A 7651-nucleotide genomic window follows, 5' to 3' on the forward strand; every position below is an offset into this window, starting at 1 on the left:
TCTGCCTTTCTCCAGGGGACATTCTCTGTCACATGTATCAAATGATGACATTACTCACATAAAGCTATATTTCCTATTGGTATAAGATACAGTTTACATCTTAGACTATAGTCTGGAAATAAAAATGGCAAACTTCAGGTCATTTCCATGTATGAAGGAAATGGGATGAACTGTTGGCATGTAATAGAATGGGTAGTTCAGAGAGTAAACTTTCAACAGTAGAAACAGCCTACCTATGAAAATATTCAATAAGTGTCCAAATTTATCATGGGATATTTATTCTACTGCTAGTTCTGAGTTGCTGACTTTTTTAACTGATGAATCAAAACAAAACAAATAGAGACTGAGCTTCTTATTTAATCAGACTGTGATATGAATTGTTCAGGTGTATACTGTCTTGGGAGTTCTGTTGCTGTGAAGAGACACCATGACCACAGCAACTCTTACAAGGGAAAACATGTAATTGAGGTGACAGCTTACAGTTCAGAGATGCAGTCCCTTATCAACATGGCAAGGAGCATGCTGGCATCCAGGCAGACATGCTGCCAGAGAAGTAGCTGGGAATCCTACATCTTGCAGGCAACAGGAAGTAGTCTTCGTCTCACTGAGTGGTATCTTGAGCATATATGACACTTCAAAGCCTACCCCCACAGTGACACACTCCCTCCAACAAGACCATACCCATTCCAACAAAGCCACACTTCCTAATGGTGTCACTCCCTGTGAGCTTATGGGGGTCATTTTCATTCAAACTAGCATATATACCCAGGAAAGCAGAGCAGGAACTTGGATGCTCTACCTCCAAAAGCAATTCCAGGAGGAAACGGTTTATTTTATCTTATATTTCCACATAGACGTTCACTACAGAGAGGAGTCAGGGCAGGAACCCTGAGGCAGGAACTGATGAAGAGGCCATTGAGGAGCGCTGTTTACTGGCTAGCCCAAGGCTTACTTATAAGACCCAGTACTACCTGCCCCAGAATGACACTGCTCGCTATAAGATGTACCAACCGACATCAATCATTAATCAAGAAAATGTCCCACCAGCTTGCCTATAGGTCAGTCAGGTAGAGGCTTTTTTTTTTTTTTTAGTTGAGGGTCTCTCTTCCCAGAAACCTAGCAAGCAACAAGCAGAGCATGTTATCTTGACTTTTATAAAGACTTTTTTTCCTCAGAGTTGTTGGGATTTTAGACAGTTGTTTGTTTTTTTTTTTCTAGTTAGCTCAGGCTAACCTGAAGCTCACTGTGTAACCAGATTGGTCTCTGTCAATCATTTCTGCCTTGGCTTCTTTAATACTGGGATTATACTGTGTACCACCGAGCTTGGCTTTCAACATGAAGTAAGTTTTAGGGGGTACAATGATGTGTGTCAGACTCTTGATTTCTAACATCTTCCAGCTGTCTCCCCACGTGGACCCACAGTTTTATCTAATCTTCTGAGTTGAATGATAAAATAAAGGTTCACAAAACCCTGCCAGTTTTAAATATTAGAGTCGTTTTAACTGTTGCCTGGTAAATTGGTGAGAGTTATCATCTTTAGAGGCCGTTCTAAAACCAGGATAGTGCAGCTTTTATTCTTGAACTTGCACAGAGCTAGGCAGTAAATGCAGAATTCGGGCAGATGTTTTCTCGCTCAGCAGCTGATTTTCCTCCTCACAGGTGGCTTTGCCATTACATTTCATGTTGCTACAGCTACGCCAAATTCGTGGGCCCAAGTATGTTATTGAAATTATAATCCGAAGGACAGAAAGAGCAAGGCATATTTTCCCAGCGGAAAGGGCACCCCGAGCATCTAATTAACGTTTGCCAAAACTGGCATTTTCTTGCCCTGTCAATAAGTTCGTCGAATGTCTGAAGTCCTCCCAGCTGAGGAGATACCCTTGGAAACTGCTGGTTCACAAACAAGAGTCTGCCGGAAAGAGGCTTGCTAAGCAGGCTGGGTGTGAAATGTACAGTATGTGCTGCTGTATTTACACAGTAGCGTCAAGGAGGCAACTGCAGATGCTTTGCATGCCAGAGGCAGTGGTGAAGGAGATATAGCTGCTTGGAGTCAGGCAATAATTCAGACCATCTACAAGGCAGAGAGATAAGGGCTCCTTATCTGTGCCAGCTCTCTAGGGCTGATTCAACCACCCACGGACTGACTGAAACTATAAGGTTCCAGCAAGGAGCTTAGCATGGATGCCAATAGTTTGTTGCATGGGAAAGCTTTCTTTCTACCTACTGAGACTGGCTCTATGGGGGACCGCTATTTTTTCTCCTCCGTTCCAGACTGCTGCATAGGGCGTACTATACACATTTCCTAGCTTGCTGAGTGTGTGGCCTTTCACCATATAGCTGGTATTTGCAGAGCAGGACTTGATGGTTTAGCCCCCATAAAGTTGTCTTCAAAGATAGTGTTTTATCTTTTTATTTCTTTTTTCACATTTTTTAGATTGGAAGAAAACGTAATTTTTTTTTTTATCCTATCTGGGTTGCTAGTTAGTCATTTTATTAATAGTTTATTCTGTCAAATTTCAAAGGGATACATCTAATCTGACTTCTTTTGATCAGAAAGTGAATTTGTTGGTGCTTGAAGCTGGGACTGGAAGCTACCTAGACCACTAGATTCTGACCTCAGCAATGTTGATATAGGGCCTGTGCTTCTTTGTTGGGGGGCGGGGAATCCTGTGATGTAGTATTAAACAGAATCTCTGGTCTCTTTCCACTGTTTGCTAATATCACTTCTTCCCATTGTGGTAATAAAACCGTCTCCAGGAAAGTTGCCTAATGCTTCCCCAGGTGGAAACCTCTTCAGAACACCCAGATTTACTTTCTCAGTACTGTTGGCACATGTTTCAGGGGAAGGAGCCGCTTGTTCATCCCGGCCGCCCGGCTAGCTTAGCCCCGAAATAACCATACAGAAATTGTATTAATTAAAACACTGCTTGGCCTATTAGCTCCTACATCTTATTGACTAACTTTTACACCTTTATTTAACCCATTTCTATTAATCTATGTATTGCCATGTGGCAGTGGCTTACCAGGAAAGATTCAACATGTCTGAATCTGGTGGCTCCATGATGTCTGACTCTGCTCTCTTCCTCCTAGAATTTGCAGTTCTGTCTTCTCCTCCTACCTAAGTTCTGCCCTTTCAAAAGGCTAAGACAGTTTCTTTATTCATTAACAATGAAAGCACAACACATAAACAGAAGGACCTCCTACACCAGGCGCCTGTCAGTGCATGGCTTGACACAGCAGTAATAGAAATAATACATTATAAACATGGTAGGTTATCAGATAGTAGTGGGTTGATATGTACTATCATTTTGTAGCTGATACATGCCAAGAATAACACAATAAGCCGGCTGTTGATTCTACCCACATGTTCAGCCTTATGAAGTTATGTACGTTTGGCCCTAATCTAAGACCTTAGTTGGTTAAAACTCTCAAACTCTGGGAGACAGTTTACCATCTTTTCATTCATGGTTGGTCTCTTTATAGCTGCTGTATTACAGTACTAAAAAAAATGAATGACTTAAGGGTCCAGAAGGGCTAGCCTCACCTCTTCCAGCTCCCAGTGACTCCAGGCATTCTTTCCAGTTTGCCTGCCTTTCCATATGACCTGTTTCTCTGCTGCCTGTGCCTCTGTGTGTCTCTGAGCCCCCCACCTCTCATTGCTGAGTTACTGGATGCAGAGCCTACTCCAATCTGGTATGACTGGGTTATATCTGCAAAGGATTTATCTCTAAATAAGTCAGCTTTCAAAGTGCCAGGAGTGCTGAGTGGTGTTGGCACATGCCTTTAATCCCAGCACTCAGGAGGCAGCAGCAGGTGGGTCTCTGTGAGTTCGAGGCCAGCATGGTCTGCAAGAGCTAGTTTCTAGGACAGGCTCCAAAGCTACAGAGAAACCCTGTCTCAAAAAACAAAACACACAAACAAACAACAACAACAAACAAAACCCAAAGTGCCAGGAGTTAGGACTCCACCCTTCTTCTTTGCAGCATACAATCCAACCCCACTACATGCCTGGCCCCTTATTGCCACCTCACTTAAACACCATTAAGAAATGTGCAGTGATGGTCTAAGGAAGCTCAGGACCACATGTTTCTTCTACACCAAGTCACTCCATTTTCTAAAATAGTTTTCAGAATATTGTCATGGTCATACGACTTGAACGTCCCTGTTTGGTGGTTTCACAGATTGCCCATATTCAAATCCTTCCCATCACCTCTCACCTTCTCCCGGCTCCATTCCTTCTTAGTAAATGGCCCCTCTGCCCTCTGGCTGCTATGGGAAACCTAAAAGGTAACCTTCCTGTCTGGGTTTGCTGGGCTCCCACAGGCAGTTGGTTTGTCACAGCCTTCAGTGTAGCTGGAGTTCTGTGCAGCTTGTGAAATCCTTCTCTTCCACATCACCACCGCCCTTCTGCCAGTGCTTTCCCTTTCTTCCGACAAGATAGACCCAACAAGCCCCAGACACTTCCTCTCCTTGCTCCTTACCCTCCACACTCAGAATGTGTTTTAAAGATGAACCTACTTAGCTTCACCCTTTGTAAAACTTAGCCTCCGTGTCTTATCTTGCTTTCAGCACAAATGCCTTGCAAGCACATCCATCTCCATCTCCTCCTCATTGTCCTCGTCCTGCATCTTCAGCCCACTTTAGATGCCAGCCCTAGCACAGGTTTCTCTCTCTACCTGGAATGCTTCCCCTCTGCCCTCCCCTCTCTTCAGACCTTCTCTAGGCAACTTTCTCACCGTTTCCTGGAATGCTTCCCCTCTGCCCTCCCCTCTCTTCAGACCTTCTCTAGGCAACTTTCTCACCGTTTAGGCTTACATTAATGGCCACATCCCCTGGGGGTTTTATTCTACTGTCTAAGTCTGTTTTCTGCCTCCCTGTGATCTGATAAAACTGGACACTTTCCTGGCTGTAACATTTAATGTCCACTGTGAGCCTGTGTCTCATATTGACTTTTATGTCCCTTGTGCTGAAACCAGGCACTTAGCCGTAAGAATGCTCATATGACAAGTATTTGCTGAGGACGAGCCACTCAAACTGATGCTGTCCTATGTTCTGTTGCTGTGAAGAGACACCATGACCACAGCAGCTCTTATAAAGGACAACATTGAAATGAGGCTGGTCTACATGTCCCCATGGCAGGGCACGGTAGCGTGCAGGCAGACATGGTGCCGGAGAAAGAACTAAAAATTCCACATCTGGATCTACTGCAGAAGGCAAAGAGACTGGGTCTGACATGGCTTTCTGAAAACCCAAAGCTCATCCCCCAGTGATATACTACCTCCAATAAGGCCACACCTACTCCGACAAGGCCGCACCTCCTATCCTTTCAGACAGTGTGGCTCCTTATGAGTCTGTGGGGGCCATTGCCCCCCCCCCAAACCACCACAGGTAGCCAAACAGAAGCCCCATTGCATGGATGCCCTATTCATTCTGTCTCATGTCTGGAACTTCTGGAGACTGGCTTGGTCTGGCCTTGCCCTCCAGAGTTGTCTTCTGTCTTCCTCATGGTGGAGCTGGTTTCCTAAGGAGTTGTTGGTGGTGCAATGATCCAGACTATTTCTCCTGGGAGTCCTTTTGAGGACATCTATGGTGTCTTAGGCAGACTAGATGCGGCTGATGTGTGGCTATTTGTGTGTGTGTGTGTGTGTGTGTGTGTGTGTGTGTGTGTGTGTGTGTGTGAGCCTTTCCTTCTGTATCCTTGTTATTCACTTTTGCTTTGGCTCAGACTTCAGGAAGGATATTTATGTCTTCCTTTGTTTGGGGTATTGTCTTTATAAATAATAAACTTTGGTGCTATTTCTTTTTCTCTTTCTCTTCCTTCCTTCCTTTCAGCACATATCTCAGGCTACCTTCAAACTCACCCTGTAACCAAGGATAGCACTGTGCTCCTGATCCTCCTGCCTTTACCTTCAGAGTGTTAGGATTATGGGTGTGGACCACCGCAATTTTATATACTCCTGCGAATAGAACCCAGGACTTTGTACAGGGTAGGCAGGACCTCTGTCAACTCAGCTATATCCCAGTTCCTAAATAAACAGTAAAAACTTAATCTTGATTAAAAAAAAATAGACTCTGCCTAGTAAGTGATGTGGCTTCTGACATTTTCTGGAACATTACCCATATACTTCTGTAAATGCCACATAGCTTCAATTCATAAAACTACTCCACAGAGGCCATTTTTATTTGCTTCTGATTTTTATTATAGCATTGATGAGTGTTTTAGGCTACCAGTAAATGTGTCTTCATATCGAAGGTTTTAGGAAGTAGAAATACTGAATTATCACCCCCTCTCACACTCTCAGCCCAAAGACAAAGCCAGAGAAATGAAGCCCATTTGGGAAACCATGCACGTTCTCGTCTTCATTGGGAAACTCATTGTTGGATCATTCACTACGCTTTCAGCAGAATTCCCAAATCGCAGTAGCTCGAATAATAGTGATGGTGGGTTTTTCAAGTGATACATGAGGATTGGAAACCAGGCTCATTCATTATCCAAAGCTCAGCCCCTTCCTATCCACAGCTAATGCTGGATCCAGGCTTGCTTTCTGGCCCTATGAATAGAGCATCATGCTAGCTGGTGTCTGCAGCAGCAGGGTGCCATCCAATTATAGGAAACTATGTAGAAATGACTGCCCAAAGGGCAGCTTTCCTTAAATGGCTTTTCCTTTTGTGTTGGCTGGGGAAAGCTCCACAGACAGGATCCAGAGCAAACTTGTCAGAAAGGACTAGAAGAAAAATGCTTCTTTTGGTCCAGTCGGGCAGTGTCCCTGAGCTGGGTCAATGAAGCCAGAGCCGATTAGGTACTAGATAGTGACAGCCACACCTCAGAACACCTTTCCTGTAGGTCACCCTTTAACACAGGTTTCTTGGGAGAATGAGAAGAGTTCTGTGAAGTCCCAACACCTCGCCTTTAGGATGGACGGATGATGAGGAGCAGTGACAGAAGCTTTAGACTCGCATCCTCTTCCTAACACTGGCCGTTTGTCTGTGGCTCACTGAGTATCTGCTTGGCAGGGGCTTCTTTGTTCCTAGCAGCCCAGGTGCACCTGCCAGACATTTAAGCTGACGTGTAGATGGCCATTGACAGAGTGCTAGCCATAGTATCAGAAGCATGCTAAAATCTACGTCCGTTGTCTTGGCGTTTTTCCATTCACCTCCTAATTAACTGCCCTCACAACCATCAGCCATGTGACTACTTCTAGTTAGATCAGGGTCACAGAGAAGCGCAGTATGGTGAACATGTGTTGCTTGCAGTTCACGCTACTCTGAACGTGTATGCAATACAGCAGCATTGTCGCGGTCCCCTACAATCCTCGTCATGTTACAGAAAACGACACTGATGGAAACACCTAAGGTTGAGTATCTCTCATTCTGAAATCCGAAAACGCTACAGAAAATCTAAAATCGTACGAGAGCCAGAGAGCAGGAAGTCCCGTGCCGTGCAGCTTCCCTTTATGCTTTGTTTTGTTCTGATGACGACTTGCTGGAGTCAGTGCTCCACTCTGTCACCATTTGGGCTCCAGGATTGAAATCAGTTTGCTAGGCTTGGCAGCAAGCCCCTTTACACATTCATCCCTACCAGCAGCCCAGCAGAAAAGTGTGTAGCTATGGGTACTTAGATCCTGTAGGAGAGGAAACAAGGAACTGGGGG

General features: G+C 44.7%; 1 protein-coding gene across 1 annotated transcript in view; it reads left to right on the forward strand.

Moving 5' to 3' along the window:
• The window catches only part of Arhgef26 (Rho guanine nucleotide exchange factor 26), a 109461-nt gene that overhangs the window by 76030 nt on the left and 25780 nt on the right, over positions 1-7651 (forward strand). The gene's annotated exons all lie outside the window — the stretch shown is intronic.

The sequence above is a fragment of the Microtus ochrogaster genome, chromosome 1 (assembly GCF_000317375.1).
Source record: "Microtus ochrogaster isolate Prairie Vole_2 chromosome 1, MicOch1.0, whole genome shotgun sequence".
NCBI lineage: Eukaryota > Metazoa > Chordata > Mammalia > Rodentia > Cricetidae > Microtus > Microtus ochrogaster.